At 45.6% G+C, this 15,966-nt stretch overlaps 1 protein-coding gene across 1 annotated transcript in view; it reads right to left on the reverse strand.

Annotated features, from left to right (window-relative positions):
* LOC133243353 (fibrous sheath CABYR-binding protein-like) overlaps window positions 1–15,966 on the reverse strand; it is a 277,781-nt gene that overhangs the window by 207,326 nt on the left and 54,489 nt on the right. The gene's annotated exons all lie outside the window — the stretch shown is intronic.

The following is a 15,966-nucleotide window of genomic DNA, read 5'->3' on the forward strand; positions in this document are numbered from 1 at the left end:
TGATTAACATTAAACCGGGATAGTGAAATCGAGAGAGAGGATGATATCTAGAAAGAGTGGCCAGGGGAATTTCTTCTAAGATTGTGACATTTGAGCAAAAGCCTAGAGGAGATGCCTATCTGGGAGAAAAGTATCCCAGACAGAGTTAAGGCCAGTGGAAAAACTGGGGAGTGGAACTCACTGTAGTGTGTATAAAAAGAATGAGGAGGGCTATGTGACTGTCACAGCATGATGGAGGGAGAGCCAGGAGATCCGATGAGAGCAGTGATGAGGGGCCGGTCCCCTAGGGCCTTCAGGCCATAGCGGGGACTTTGACTTGAGCCACAGGAGGGTTCTTACCAGAGAAGCCCCCAGGGTTCTTTCAGAGGCCCAGATCACCCAATGCTTGTTGAGGAGCTCTAGATTCATCCCAGGAAAACCACAGACCCTCTGCAGCTGAACATGCCTTTCCTAGAATGCCCTACACTCAAGGGGAATCCCCCCTACTGCTCCCAGTGAACAACCGTGTCAATTGGTGATACCCTCAGGAGAGACAGAGTAAGGACCCTCACGGTATGAGTGAGGTCACTGTCAGTCTCATAAAGGCAAAGAGGGAGGATGTAACAGGCACAGAGATGGCAGGCAGAAAGACAAAGATGGAACACTGGACAGGGACAGAGAGACTATTTCTGGCAGCAAAGGATCCCCAATTAGCACCCACATGTGGGCCCCCAGCCCTGCTACTGGACGATGTACCTATCTCTAGAGGAGAAAAGAAACTGGTCCCCCTGCCCCCGCCCCCCCCCCACCAGGGACTGTCTCTTGGAAATGACTCAGTTGCCCATGGCCTGGGTCTTAATTATGCTCCCTTGGCACACATTAGGTTCCTCTGCTCTGATCAAGACATGGAGATGTTCCAGTCATGGGGAGGCTCATGCTGTACACAGGGTCCCTTACAACCTGTCCAGCCCTGTCTGCCCTCCTGCTGACCTCAGTGCCAAGGAATGCTTTAATGGGGGAAAGAGAGGCATGGATCTCTGCATTTGTGGTGGAGCCTCATGCAAATTGGTGAATGTGAGGTTTCTCCCCACCTGCTTGGAGGCTCACCTCTGTATTTTCCACCACCATGTCCCCAGGGAATGTGCAGATTACATTCCATACATCAGGTAAGAAGCTGGGTGTGTGAAGGGGAGACACAGAGACATATCCTGACAGTGAGACAGTCACGGGGTCCTTGGGGCCCTGTACCAACGCCTCCCTCCCCCACTACCTGGCCAGGGTTCTGCTGAGTCTTCCCTGTCTCCTCCAAGGAGCCCAAGCCTGCATCCAGTTCCTCCTGTCCTCTAGCTGCGACCTTCCGTCTGCACTGGGCTTTGGGCTCCCATCTGCAAATGGTGGCCTCTTTGTCGTGGGTTGGGCAGATTGTCTGAGTGAGTGTGTGTACACAGTGTTTTCACAGGGCCCCTATCAAGGGTGGTCGTCATGTCAGAAGATTTGTCTGAGTGAGTGTGTGTACACAGTATTTTCACAGGGCCCCTATCAAGGGTGGTAGTCATGTCAGGAAGTATTGTTCTTATCAGTATTGTTACCGCGGGCTGCTGTGTACTGCACATGACTTTCCCTCCCTGAGGATGGGGCCACAAGCTTTTATCTCTGTAGGGAGGCATGGTAGAAATCGTAGCGAATGTGATATCACAGGTCTACTTCTAAGACCCATCAGAGTGGGGTCCATCCAGCCTTCCTCTTAAGACTACTCTCATATGCGGATCCATGAGCAGCTCAGAGACCAACCCTCTGAACAAAACCCTCCCAAATAGTTCAGAGACTTCATGCCTGGGGCAGAAATCCATGAACAGTTCAGAGAGCACTCATCCTGGAGAGCAACCCAAAACGGCTCAAATACGTCACACCTGAGGACACAGACCCTAACCATCTTAGACAATTCCAACTCTCAGTTCAGTTCAGTCTTTCAGTCATGTCCGGCTCTTTGAGAGCCTGTGGACTGCAGCATGCCAGACCTCCCTGTCCATCACCGACTCCCGGCGTTTACTCAAACTCATGTCCATTGAGTCAGTGATGCCATCCAACCATCTCATCCGCTGTCATCCCCTTCTCCTCCTGCCTTCAATCTTTCCCAGCATCAGGGTCTTTTCAAATGAGTCAGTTCTTCGCATCAGGTGGCCAAAGTATTGGAGTTTCAGTTTCAGCATCTGTCCTTCCAATGAATATCTAGAACTGATTTCCTTTAGGATGGACTGGTTGGATCTCCTTGCAGTCTAAGGGACTCTCAAGAGTTTCTCCAACACCACAGTTCAAAAGCATCAATTCTTCAGTGCTCAGCTTTCTTTATAGTCCAACTCTCACATCCATACATGACTACTGGGAAAACCATAGCCTTGACTAGATGGACCTTCTTTGGCAAAGTAATGTCTCTGCTTTTTAAGATGCTGTCTAGGTTGGTCCTAATTTTTCTTCCAAGGAGCAAGCGTCTTTTAATTTCATGGCTGCAGTCACCATCTGCAGTGCTTTTGGAGCCCCCCAAAATAAAGACTGTCATTGTTTCCACTGTTTCCCCTTCTATTTGCCATGAAGTGATGGGACCAGACGGAGAAGGCAATGGCACCCCACTCCAGTACTCTTGCCTGGAAAACCCCATGGATGTAGGAGCCTGGTAGGCTGCAGTCCATGGGGTTGCTAAGAGTCAGACACCACTGAGCGACTTAACTTTTACTTTTCACTTTCCTGCATTGGAGAAGGAAATGGCAACGCACTCCAGTCTTCTTGCCTGGAGAATCCCAGGGACTGGGGAGCCTGGTGGGCTGCCGTCTGTGGGGTCGCACAGAGTTGGACACGATGAAGTGACTTAGCAGCAGCAGCAGATGGAACCAGATACCGTGATCTTAGTTTTCTGAATGTTGAGTTTTAAGCCCACTTTTTCACTCTCCTCTTTCACTTTCTTCAAGGGACTCTAGTTCTTCTTCACTTTCTGCCATAAGGGTGATGTCATCTGCATATCTGAAGTTATTGATATTTCTCCTGGCAATCTTGATTCCAGCTTGTGCTTCATCCAGCCCAGCATTTCTTATGATGTACTCTGCATATAAGTTAAATAAGCAGGGTGACCATATACAGCCTTGAGTTACCCCCTTTTCCTATTTGGAACCAGTCTGTTGTTCCATGTCCAGTTCTGGTTGTTGCCTCCTGACCTGCATACAGATTTCTCAAGAGACAGGTCAGGTGATCTGGTATTCCTATCTCTTTCAGAGTTTTCCAGAGTTTCTTGTGGTCCACGCAGTCAAGGGCTTTGGCATAGTCAATAAAGCAGAAGGAGGTGTTTTTCTGGAACTCTTTTCCTTTTTCTATGATCCAAAGGATGTTGGCAATTTGATCTCTGGTTCCTCTGCCTTTTCTAAATCCAGCTTGAACATCCGGTCTCAGGTAAATTCAGATCCTGAAGACAAACAGAATTACTCCCAGCCAGTTCTACAAGTGTTAAATTTGGTTGCTGACCTAAAGTGCATTCTGAAGCAATTTAGGGTGAAAAACAGTGTGAGGCACACTGTGCTTTGGACAAGTTGGCCTTTATTTATTTACAGATACCTCAGGAAAAGGTTCAGTGACCCTAGAGTCTTGCATCTTCCACACACAGAAAAGCATGAAAATAATGAACTTGTGACATCTGATCTCTGTGTTTCACAGTAATCTTTTACCAATATGCACGCTTGACTGAATGTAGTTCCTAGGCAAAAATCATACTGACTTCTCTGCTACCTCCTCCAAGCAGTTTCCTCAGAGCTAACGGAGGAGCTGTGTCCTGGGTTGTAGTTCCCAGGAGACTCCAAATCCAACTTAAACTCATAACTCTCCTGTTGTATGCTTTTCTGTTTTTTAATTTATTTTATTTATTTATTTATTTTGCTGTTGACTGGTTTTTCTTAAAGTCCATAAATAAGAGAGTAATGTATACCCAAAATGTTACAGACACTGTTTACATAGTGAAACTCTGAAAACTGTTTTGTTGTTTTCTGCTTTCTCTACTTTTCAATTTTTCTTTAATGAGTATGGAGTTCTTTCATATTTTTTTCTTTTGCAAGAATTTATTTTATTTATTTATTTTTTTACTTTACAATGTTGTATGGGTTTTTGCCATACATCAACATGAACCCGCCACGGGTGTACCCGTGTTCCCCATCCTGAACCCCTCCTCCCACCTCCCTCCCCATCCCATCCCTCTGGGTCATCCCAGTGCACCAGCCCCAAGCATGCTGTATCATGCATGGAACCTGGACTGGCGATTTGTTTCACATATGATATTATACATGTTTCAGTGCCATTCTCCCAAATCATCCCACCCTCGCCCTCTCCCACAGAGTCCAAAAACTGTTCTATTCATCAGTGTCTCTTTTGTTGTCTCGCATACAGGGTTATCGTTACCATGTTTCTAAATTCCATATATATGCATTTTTATACTGTATTGGTGTTTTGCTTTCTGGATTACTTCACTCTGTACAATAGGCTTCAGTTTCATCTACCTCATTAGAACTGATTCAAATGTATTCTTTTTAATGGCTGAGTAAATACTCCATTGTGTATAGGTACCACAGCTTTCTTATCCATTCGTCTGCTGATGGACATCTAGGTTGCTTCCATGTCCTAGCTATTACAAACAGTGCTGTGATGAACACTGGGGTACACGTGTCACTTTCAATTCTTGTTTCCTCAGTGTGTATGCCCAGCAGTGGGATTGCTGGGTCGTATGGCAGTTCTATTTCCACGTTTTTAAGGAATCTCCACAGTGTTCTGCATAGTGGCTGTACTAGTTTGCATTCCCACCAACAGTGTAAGAGGGTTCCCTTTTCTCCACACCCTGTCCAGCATTTATTGCTTATAGACTCTTGGATGGCAGCCATTGTGACTGGTGTAAAATGGTACCTCTTTGTGGTTTTGATTTTGTATGGTTTTAAGGAGACACTACTCTAGCTAACAGCTCTCCTTTAGCTCGGAGGCTTCACCACCCTCCCCCAGACCCTACAGCCTGCACCCAGGGACACAGAGCCCCACATCTTTCCCTCTGGGCTGCTGTGTTGGCATTTGCACTGAGTCTCTGTTCCGTCCACCCCAAGGGAGCGAGGCCTCCAGTTCTGCAGTCCCTGCAGTCTGCATTCATCAGCATGTCATCCTGAGAAAGGCAGATTCATCCCAGGGGTGGGGATTGCCTGAGAGCTGAGGGGTTCTGAAATTGATTTCCCATGTCTGGGTCCTTGGAATGGACTTAACCCACCCTGGCCACCTCTGGTTGTGGCAACGTTGTATCCTGCCCCATGGGAGGTTCAGAGGGAATCCCAGATTCACAGAACGAGTCCCAGGGACCTGGTCCTCTCTGTCATGTCTCAGCACACACTGTGGGCCACTGACTTCTGGAGATAGGAGAGGTCTTCCCCTCACTGTGCCTATGACAGCTCCCTTACATCCCTCTAATCAGCTGTCATTTCCCAGAGTCCCTCTCCTGGTGACAGTGCCACAAATCCTCTCTATCCCCAAATCCCCACCCTCTCCCCTCACCTTCCACCAGGCCTCCCTCCCACTCCAGGAGCCTCTTTAGCCCCTCTCCTAGCCCTGCTCACAGGGCCTCAGGTACATCCTCACCCCATTTGTGGCCTCTCACCCAGCACCTGCACTGCCTCAGACGATCCCCTGAGGACCTTGCCTGGTCCCTGCATTCTGCAGGACACCTCTTCCTGCCCACACACAGGTGTCTGTCTTAAAGTCCTGGTGAGGGCTGAACTGAAAATCTCTCCAGGATCCAGAGAAAATCCAGACCCAGACCAGGCGTCCAAGCACTTCCCTCAGGGCTGGGGGGAAAGGGAGGGGGTCTCTGAGAGAAAGAGCTGGGCTCAAGGTCCTGCAGGGGTGACAGGGTTTTCTTCAAGTGAGATGGCACCTTACAAGTGCTTAGGGCACTGCAACTCAGACAATTGATTGCCTAGAACTCAGAGATGCCCCCAGGGATGCCAGCTGACTCCTAGAGTGACCTCACTAAAGCAGCCACTGACGGGAAGCGTCTGCAGCCTGTTTACTGGGCAGTGAACACTCCTGAAGACTGGGTTCCAGTGCTCCTCCAGTGCTCAGGCCCAAGACCCCCACTGCAAGGAGATGCAACCACTCCATTCTAAATGAGATCAGGCCTGGGATTTCTTTGGAAGGAATGATGCTAAAGCTGAAACTCTAGTACTTTGGCCATCTCATGTGAAGAGTTGACTCATTGGAAAAGACTCTGATTCTCGGAGGGATTGGGGGCAGGAGGAGAAGGGGACGACTGCCGGGAGACGGTGAGGCATTCCACTCGTGACAAAGGTCATGAGGAAGGAGGCTCGGCATACGCAAAGGCGGGATCGAGCCTCAGGAGTCCGCCCGGATATTCTCGAGCATTTTCCCCCCAAAAAACCAGAGTCTGCCTACTTTATTGCTTTGTGCTCTCACCTCTGACTCTACTGGGGGCTGTCCCCTACCACCATCTCGCTCTCTCTGTCAAAGAGTTAACTTACAGCTCCAATTAATAAAGTTCCTGGGCAATTAGGAGTGTTTAAATCCAAACCCCTCAGATGGCTCTCTAACTCGCCTGACAAGTTTACCCGGACTCCTGCAGCTATGCATACGATTGTTTACAGTCTCCCAGCCTCGAGAGGCATGGGAAGCTTAAGATATTCAAATAGCTTAGAGCCTCTCAGAGAGTTAGAAACTGTCAGAATAAACTAGTAAAGGATTTCATTGATGAGTCAATGTTTGTTGCCAAGTTTTCACATCCCCTAAATTGTATCCTTGAATATGTATTAATTAATAGTTGGTATATAGAAAAAATAAGTAGTGGCCTTGGTGTTAGTAACTTTAGACCCTTAAGGTAATAAATTCTTTCCTTTGTTGTAAACCCATTACACATCCGCCCTATAGGAATGCAATTTTATCTTTGGAAGATGGCGCCAAACCTTAAAATAATTACTCTTAGAGAAAATAAGTCTTTGTTGATAAGTCCTTGTCAAGAGTCATAAAATGTTAGTAGGCCTTCTGGCCAGAAGATGATGTAAATCACCTAAACCATTTGTATACGATAAATTTGCAGGAAAGAAACCTTGGTTTTTGATAAGAATCAAAAACTGCTGACTTTGCATCCCCTATACTTAGGGTATAAAAGCCCCTGTTGAAAATAAAGCTACGGGCCTTGCTCACCAGCGCTTGGTCTCCCCATGTCATTCTTCCCTTTAACTTCCAGCTGAGTCTCCATCTGGAGCGCGGAACCCACCACGCTTACTAATTATGCCTGGGCTTCTAAGACCCACTCGAGAAGGTGTCTAGGGTGAGGCACCTTCCGCTATTCGAGAGGGCGCCTGCGGCCTACGTAAGTGGTGCAAACTTCTTGTCTTGAAGTTTTATTGGTCTCCCGCGTAAACCAAGCTACTCAGCCTCTTTTCTCCACTGAATTTTCCTACTGAGCTATCCTCATTCTATTATTCTTTATATCTCTAATTAGCATATAAATAGTCGCCTAGGCCGTTTCTCCTTCGAATACCCTGGATCAGCTGGGGCTGGTCCCCAGCAGACGACAGAGGACGAGATGGCTGTATGGCATCACTGACTCGATGGACGTGCGTCTAAGTTAACTCCGGGAGTTGGTGATGGACAGGGAGGCCTGGCGTGCTGTGATTCATGGGGTCGCAAAGAGTCGGGCACGACTGAGTGACTGAACAGAACTGACTGAACCGTGTTCAGCCTCCCTCCTACACAACTGGTTAAGTCCATGATGAGCAGAGGTCTAAGTATCCTGTTTACTGCAGCAGAGTGTCTGCTCCAAGAATGATGTGCCGGGGTAGTAAACAAGCTTTACTTCTCCTGCCTTAGTAATGGGCATTACCTTTACTGATGGACAGCATTTGGGAAGCACCTATGAAAGTGAAAAATCCTTACAAAATCTTCGTCCTTGTTGATTTAATATTAAGAATCAATTAATTTAATATACCACATCAGTAGAATAAGGGAGAAAAAACCACATTATCATCTCAGTAGCTACCTAAAAAGCACTGGACAAAATTCAGCATGCGTTCAAGATACAAAGACTCAAAATAGAAGTAGAAGGCAGCATTTTCAATCTGATATAAAACATGTATGAAAATCGAAAATCCCACAGCTATCATCGTACTTAATGATAAAAGGCAGAAGTAGTTCCCCCTGAAAATCAGGAACAATAGAAGGATTTCATCTCTTACCACTTCTATTCCACATTGTCCTGGAGGTTCTGGACAGGGTAATTAAGCAAGGCAAAGAAATAAAATGAATCTACATTGGAAAAGAAGTAAAACTATTCTATTTGAGGTGACATAATCTTTTGTGGGAGCTCTGAATGACCTTTTATATATTCCAGAGACACAGAGTCTGCCTGGTTGATCATGTGCATTTCAAGTGCAGCTTGTACAGCTGGTGGGAAGGTTTTGGGTCTTCTTCTTTAGTCACACTGCCCCTGGGTTATACTTGTGGTTTTATTTTCACATCTGCATTTGGGTCGTCCACTGGGGTTTGCTCCTGAGGCTGCCCTGGAGGACTTGGGTTTGCCCCTGTGAGGGCCAGGTGTGGAGGTGGTGCAGCTGCTTGAGTCACAGAGGTTCTGGTAACACCAGGTACTCAAGGGAGTTGGTGGCTATAATTCCTCAGCGCTCTAGAAGGGTATGGCAACCAGTATTGGCCAATACGCTCCAGTATTCTTGCCTGGAGAACCCCTCTCCCTGACAGCGAAGCCTGGCAAGCCACAGTCCACAGGGTCGAAGAGAGTCGGACACTACCGAAGTCACCCTGAATGCTTAGACATAAGACATTTTTTTGCCTGTGGCAGCTCTGCCCCAGTGGGAGTTGAGTGTGAACGTTGCACAGCAGCTTGGCTTGCAGGGACACGGACTGCCTCCGCTGCAGGAGTTATGGCCCTATGAGAGTCTTTTTTTTCAAGCCTCTTGTAGCTTGCAATCAGAAGGCCTCTTTAGCCAGTCTTTCACCATAGCTCCGCCCATTCAGGCACTTAGAGGGCTTCCTTACCTGGGGTCCTTCTCTGTTGTTCGTGCATCAGGCACTTAAAGGGGCACCCTCGGTGGAGTCCTACTCTGTAGTTCAGTGCATCAGGCATTTGATGAGCCAGCCTCTCTATTGTTCAGCTGCCAATGCTGGCATGTGGGGGTTGAGAGGCTATGGTGATGGCTCCACCCCCTACACAAGACTCAGTGGTATCACCTTACTTCTATGGCTGCCGGCATTTCCTCCACAAGCATTTCCCACCACAGTCTCCTCCCTCACATCCCCTCCATCAGTCTCTCTGCAGTCAACAGCAGCCCTCGACCTGGGATTGCTCCACAATCCCTAAACTCCAGCTTCCAGCCACTGTGCCATCTAGGGTATGTATGGCAGCAGCAAGGATGTCTGATTCTCATTACATTTAGGCTGCCACAGATGAGCTGTTTTGCTGTCAGCCTTAAATGTTTCTCCTCTGACTCAGACAATTGCCCCGATGTGGGGATCGGACCCCTGCTTCAGTTCCCCCACCCGCCGAGGGTAGGTCCAGCCCTACTAACACTCCCGTTCTCCCCCCTAGTTTCTTCATCCTACCAAGTTTTGCGTGGGTCTATGTATTCTTTTCCACTGGTCAGGTACTCCTGTCTGCACTCAGCTGGTGTTCTGCATGCACTTCTGTGTCTGAGGGTATATTCCTGATGTATCCGTGGAGAGAGATGTATTCCCCATCCACCTACTCCTCCGCCATCTTGTCAATCCATGATATAACCGTGTGTATAGAAAATCCTCAAGAACCGCCCTCTCCCCACGGAGACTATTAGACCTAATACAGGGGCTCGACAGGTTTACAGAATACAAGGTCATATACAAAGAGCAAATAGATCTCTATACACGTTCAAGACTTGTAGAATACAAACAAACTACAAAACGTTGCTGAGTGAAATCAAAGACCGTCTAGATAAATGGAAATTTCACTTCAGTTCAGTCACTCAGTTGTGTCCGACTCTTTGCGATCACATGGACTGTAGCACGCCAGGCTTCCCTGTCCAGCACCAACTTCTGGAAATCAGATTTTTATGAATCGGGAGATCACATTTATGGGTTGGAAGACTTACTATTGTGTTAAGATGGCAGTACTCCCCTAATAGAGGCCTATCAAAATTCAAACTGCTCTTTTCCCCCAGAAATCAACAAACTGATCCTAGAATTGTAAGAATTAAAAGGGTCCTGGGAGAGCCAAAACAGTGTGGAGAAAGAACAAATACTTACACTACCTAATTTCAAAACCCACTTCAAAACTACAATAATCAAGACATTATGGTACTGACATTCAGATCAGATCAGTCGCTCAGTCGTGTCTGACTCTTTGTGACCCCCATGAATCGCAGCACGCCAGGCCTCCCTGTCCATCACCAACTCCCTGAGTTCACTGAGACTCACGTCCGTCGAGTCACTGATGCCATCCAGCCATCGAATCCTCTGTCGTCCCCTTCTCCTCCTGCCTCCAATCCCTCCCAGCATCAGAGTCTTTTCCAGTGAGTCAACTTTTCGCATGTGGTGGGCAAGGTACTGGAGTTTCAGCTTTAGCATCATTCCTTCCAAAGAAATCCCAGGGCTGATCTCCTTCAGAATGGACTGGTTGGATCTCCTTGCACTCCAAGGGACTCTCAAGAGTCTTCTTTAACACTACAGTTCAAAAGCAGCAATTCTTCGGCACTCAGCCTTCTTCACAGTCCAACTCTCACATCCATACATGACCACAAGAAAAACCGTAGCCTTGACTAGACGAACCTTCTTTGGCAAAGTAATGTCTCTGCTTTTGAATATGCTAGTTAGGTTGGTCATAACTTTCCTTCCAAGGAATAAGCTTCTTTTAATTTCATGGCTGCAGTCACCATCTGTAGTGATTTTGGAGCCCAGAAAAATAAAGTCTGACACTGTTTCCACTGTTTCCCCATTTTTTCCCATGAAGTGGTAGAACCGGATGCCATGATCTTCCTTTTCTGAATGTTGAGTTTTAAGCCAACTTTTTCACTCTCCACTTTCACTTTCATCAAGAGGCTTTTTAGTTCCTCTTCACTCTGCCGTAAGGGTGTTGCCATCTGCATGTCTGAGGTTATTGATATTTCTCCCGGCAATCTTGATTCCAGCTTGTGTTTCTTCCACTCCAGCGTTTCTCATGATGTACTCTACATATAAGTTAAATAAACAGGGTGACAACATACAGCCTTGACGTACTCCTTTTCCTATTTGGAACCAGTCTGTTGTTCCATGTCCAGTTCTAACTGTTGCTTCCTGACCTGCATACAAATTTCTCAAGAGGCAGATCAGGTGGTCTGGTATTCCCATCTCTTTCAGAATTTTCCACAGTTTATTGTGATCCACACAGTCAAAGGCTTTGGCATATTCATTAAAGTTGAAATAGATGTTTTTCTGGAACTCTCTTGCTTTTTCGATGATCCAGCGGAAGTTGGCAATTTGATCTCTGGTGCCTCTGCCTTTTCTAAAACCAGCTTGAACATCAGAAAGTTCACGGTTCACGTATTGCTGAAGCCTGGCTTAGAGAATTTTGAGCATTACTTTATAGTATGTGAGATGAGTGCAATTGTGTGGTAGTTTGAGCATTTTCTGGCATTGCCTTTCTTTGGGATTGGAATGAAAACTGACCTTTTCCAGTCCTGTGGCCACTGCTGAGTTTTCCAAATTTGCTCGTATATTGAGTGCAGCACTTTCACAGCATCATCTTTCAGGATTTGGAATAGCTCAACTGGAATTCCATCACCTCCACTAGCTTTGTTCGTAGTGATGCTTTCTAAGGCCCACTTGACTTCACATTCCAGGATGTCTGGCTCCAGGTGAGTGATCACACCATCGTGATTGTCTGGGTCGTGAAGATCTTTTTGTACAGTTCTTTTGTGTATTCTTGCCATCTCTTCTTAATATCTTCTGCTTCTGTTAGGTCCATACCATTTCTGTCCTTTATCGAGCTCATCTTTGCATGAAATATGCCTTTGGTATCTCTGATTTTCTTGAAGAGATCCCTAGTCTTTCCCATTCTGTTGTTTTCCTCTATTTCTTTGCATTGATTGCTGAAGAAGGCTTTATTATCTCTTCTTGCTATTCTTTGGAACTCTGCATTCAGATGTTTACATCTTTCCTTTTCTGCTTTGCTTTTCACTTCTCTTCTTTTCACAGCTATTTGTAAGGCCTCCCCAGACAGCCATTGTGCTTTTTTGCATTTCTTTTCCATGGGAATGGTCTTGATCGCTGTCTCCTGTACAATGTCACGAGCCTCATTCTGACATTAGGATTGTATATAGACAGATAATGGAATAGAATGGAGAGTCAAGAAACAAGCCCATATCTCTATGGGCATTTGATTATTGTGAGGGGTGTAGAGGCCATTCAGTGGCTAAGAATAATGTTTCAACAAATGGTTTTGGGATAACTGGATGTTCACATGTAAAAGAATCAGTTTCGACCGATACCTCACACTGTATATAACAATTAACTAAAAGTTGATAAAACACCTAAATATAAGAGCTAAAACTATAAAGCACTCAGAAGAAAACAGAGATGTAAATGTTAATCTTGGATTAGGCAATTATTTCCTAGATAGGATACAAAAAGTGCAAGCACCAAAGGAAACAAAAATAGACAATTTGGAATCATCAAAGTTAAAACTTTTATCTTTCAAACGATACTATCAAGAATGTGAGACATCTAGGGCAACTACTGGATGCTGGCAGGGAGCCTTGAAACCCAGGCGGACCAGAGGAACACCAGAGGAACCCTGTATGATGTGGGGGTGGGGAGCGAGGGGGGAGTTGTGGAGGCTAGGTGGGGTTACTGTTCCTGAGGGTCAGCTAGGGGAGAAAAGGCTTCCTACACCTGCAGAGGCACTGAAGGGGATCAGTGGGGATGGCGAGAGACCCTTGGGTTTTTGTTTTTTTAGTTAATCTATTTATTTTAATTGGAGGCTAATTACTTTACATATTGTGGTGGTTTTTGCCATACATTCACATGAATCAGCCATCAGTGTACAGGTGTTCCCCATCCTGAGCCCCCCTCCCGCCTCCCTCCCCATCCCGTCCCTCAGGGTCATCCCAGTGAACCAGCGCTGAGCACCCTGTCCCATGCATCGAACCTGGACTGGAGATCTAGTTCCCATATGATAATAAGCATGTTTCAGTGTTATTCTCTCAAATCATCCCACCCTCACCTTCTACCACCAGGTCCAAAAGTCTGTTCTTTACATCTGTGCCTCTTTTGGACAGAAATGTTATGGACCTAACAGAAGCAGAAGATATTAAGAAGAGGTGGCTAGAATACAGACAAGAACTATACATAAAAAGATCATAATGCCCCAGATATCAACGATGGTGTGATCATTCACCTAGAGTCAGACATCCTGGAATATGAAGTCAAGTGGGCCTTAGGAAGCATGACTATGAACAAAGCTAGTGGGATAGCTTTTGCACCAACTCGATGGACATGAGTTTGAGTGAGCTCTGAGAGTTGGTGATGGACAGGGAGCCCTGCCATGTTGCATTCCATGGGCTCACAAAGAGTGGGACATGACTTAGCGACTGAACTGAAGTTGTTTAGGGTAGACTATAGGTAAGGAAATAACTTAAAAATAGTGGGAAAACCAGTAAAGAATTTTAAATGCTACACTAGAAAATACCCATTTAATGCAAAAGAAAGCTGTAACATGAGATCGTAGAATAAAACAGCATGAGACAGAAAAATATATTGGCAGATGTAAGTCTGTATCAACATGAAATGTGAATAGATACAATAATACAATCAAAAGGCAGACATTGAGATACCAGTTTAAAAATCAAAACAAGATCCAACCCTATGTTCTCTACAGAGGACACAGTTTAGATTTTAAGATAATAAATTACTGTGTGTGTGTGTGTGTGTCTGTGTCTGTGTCTGTGTCTGTGTGTGTGTTCAGTTGCCCAGTTGTATCCCACTCTTTGGGCTCCCATGGACTGTACCTGCCAGGAATCCTGTTCATGAAATTTTCCAGACGAGAACACTGGAGTGAGTTGCCATTTCCTACTGCAGGGGATCTTTCAGACCCAGGGATCATACCTGAGTCTCCTGCATTGGCAGGTGGGTTCTTTACGACTAGCACCAATGGGAAGCCTTATATGACCCAGCAATTCTACTCCTAGACAATTTTAACCAAGAGAAATGAAAACATGCTCACACAGTGGCCTGCACTCAAATAGTCCACACATGTATTCCCAATAGCCGCACGTAGAAACAGCCCAGTTATTCAACAACTGGTATACAGATGAAAGAAAAACAAAAGAGTATACCTGTACAAAGGAATACTACATGGTAAAAAAAAAAAAGAAAAAAGAAAAGAAAGAAAGAAAGAAACTACTAATGCATGTAAGAGGAAGGATGTGTCTCCACTGTGCAAATGAGAGAAACCAGACACAGAAGGCTACATATTATGATTTCACGTCAATTGATTTTTTGAAAAGGCACAACTATTCGCACAGAAATGTATCTGGGTTTGCCAGGGTACAGGAGTGGAAGAAGGAGTCTGAATGCAAACACGCCAAGGGAGCATTTTTGAATGATGGGCCATTTTCTACATTTTTATTGTGGTAGCATTTATACCACGGTATAAATTTGTCAAAACTCTACAAACTATAATGTTTAGTTCAGTTCAGCTCAGTCACTCAGTCGTGTCCAACTCTTTGCGACCCCATGAACTGCAGCACACCAGGCCTCCCTGTCCATCAGCAACTCCTGGGGTTCACTGAGACTCACATCCATCAAGTCACTGATGCCATCCAGCCATCTCATCCTCTGTCATCCCCTTCTCCTCCTGCCCCCAATCCATCCCGGCATCAGAGTCTTTCCCAATGAGTCAATTCTTCACAGGAGGTGGCCAAAGTACTGAAGTTTCAGCTTTAGCATCATTCCCTCCAAAGAAATCCCAGGGCTGATGTCCTTCAGAATGGACTGGTTGGATCTCCTTGCAGTCCAAGGGACTCTCAAGAGTCTTCTCCAACACCACAGTTCAAAAGCATCAATTCTTCGGCGCTCAGCCTTCTTCACAGTCCAACTCTCACATCCATACATGACCACAGGAAAAACCATAGCCTTGACTAGACAGACCTTTGTTGGCCAAGTAATGTCTCTGCTTTGGAATATGCTATTTAGGTTGGTCATAACTATTCTTCCAAGGAGTAAGCGTCTTTTAATTTCATGGCTGCAGTCACCATCTGCAGTGATTTTAGGGCCCAGAAAAATAAAGTCTGACACTGTTTCCACTGTTTCCCCATCTATTTCCCATGAAGTGATGGGACTGGATGCCATGGTCTTTGTTTTCTGAATATTGAGTTTCAAGCCAACTTTTTCACTCTCCACTTTCACTTTCATCAAGATGCTTTTTAGTTCCTCTTCACTTTCTGCCATAAGGGTGGTGTCATCTGCATATCTGAGGTTATTGATATTTCTCCTAGCAATCTTGATTCCAGCTTGTGCTTCTTCCAGCCCACCGTTTCTCATGATGTACTCTACATATAAGTTAAATAAACAGGGTGACAATATACAGTCTTGACGTACTCCTTTGTATACAAATTATACCTTAATACTTTTTTTTAGAGGAAAAGGAACATTTAAGTTTTAAATATTGGTTATTGTATCCATTTAGACCATGGGCCCCAAAACATAAAAATCTTATTTTGGAATTCTTCCCAGACCTGGCCAACTTCTAGGATTCCCCATAACAATTTCATACTCTTATGACAGAACACATAAACGTGTTCTCAACCACGTTTACAACTCCCTCTACTTCACCTCAAGTCCAAATTCTTGCTGAGTTCTGTCCATTTTATTTTGTAAACGTCTAATGTGTCTCCTTTTACCCATGTCCATCACATCTGCTCTAGTCCAAGCCTCCCTCCATTT

Source organism: Bos javanicus, chromosome X (assembly GCF_032452875.1).
Source record: "Bos javanicus breed banteng chromosome X, ARS-OSU_banteng_1.0, whole genome shotgun sequence".
Classification (NCBI taxonomy): Eukaryota; Metazoa; Chordata; class Mammalia; order Artiodactyla; family Bovidae; genus Bos; species Bos javanicus.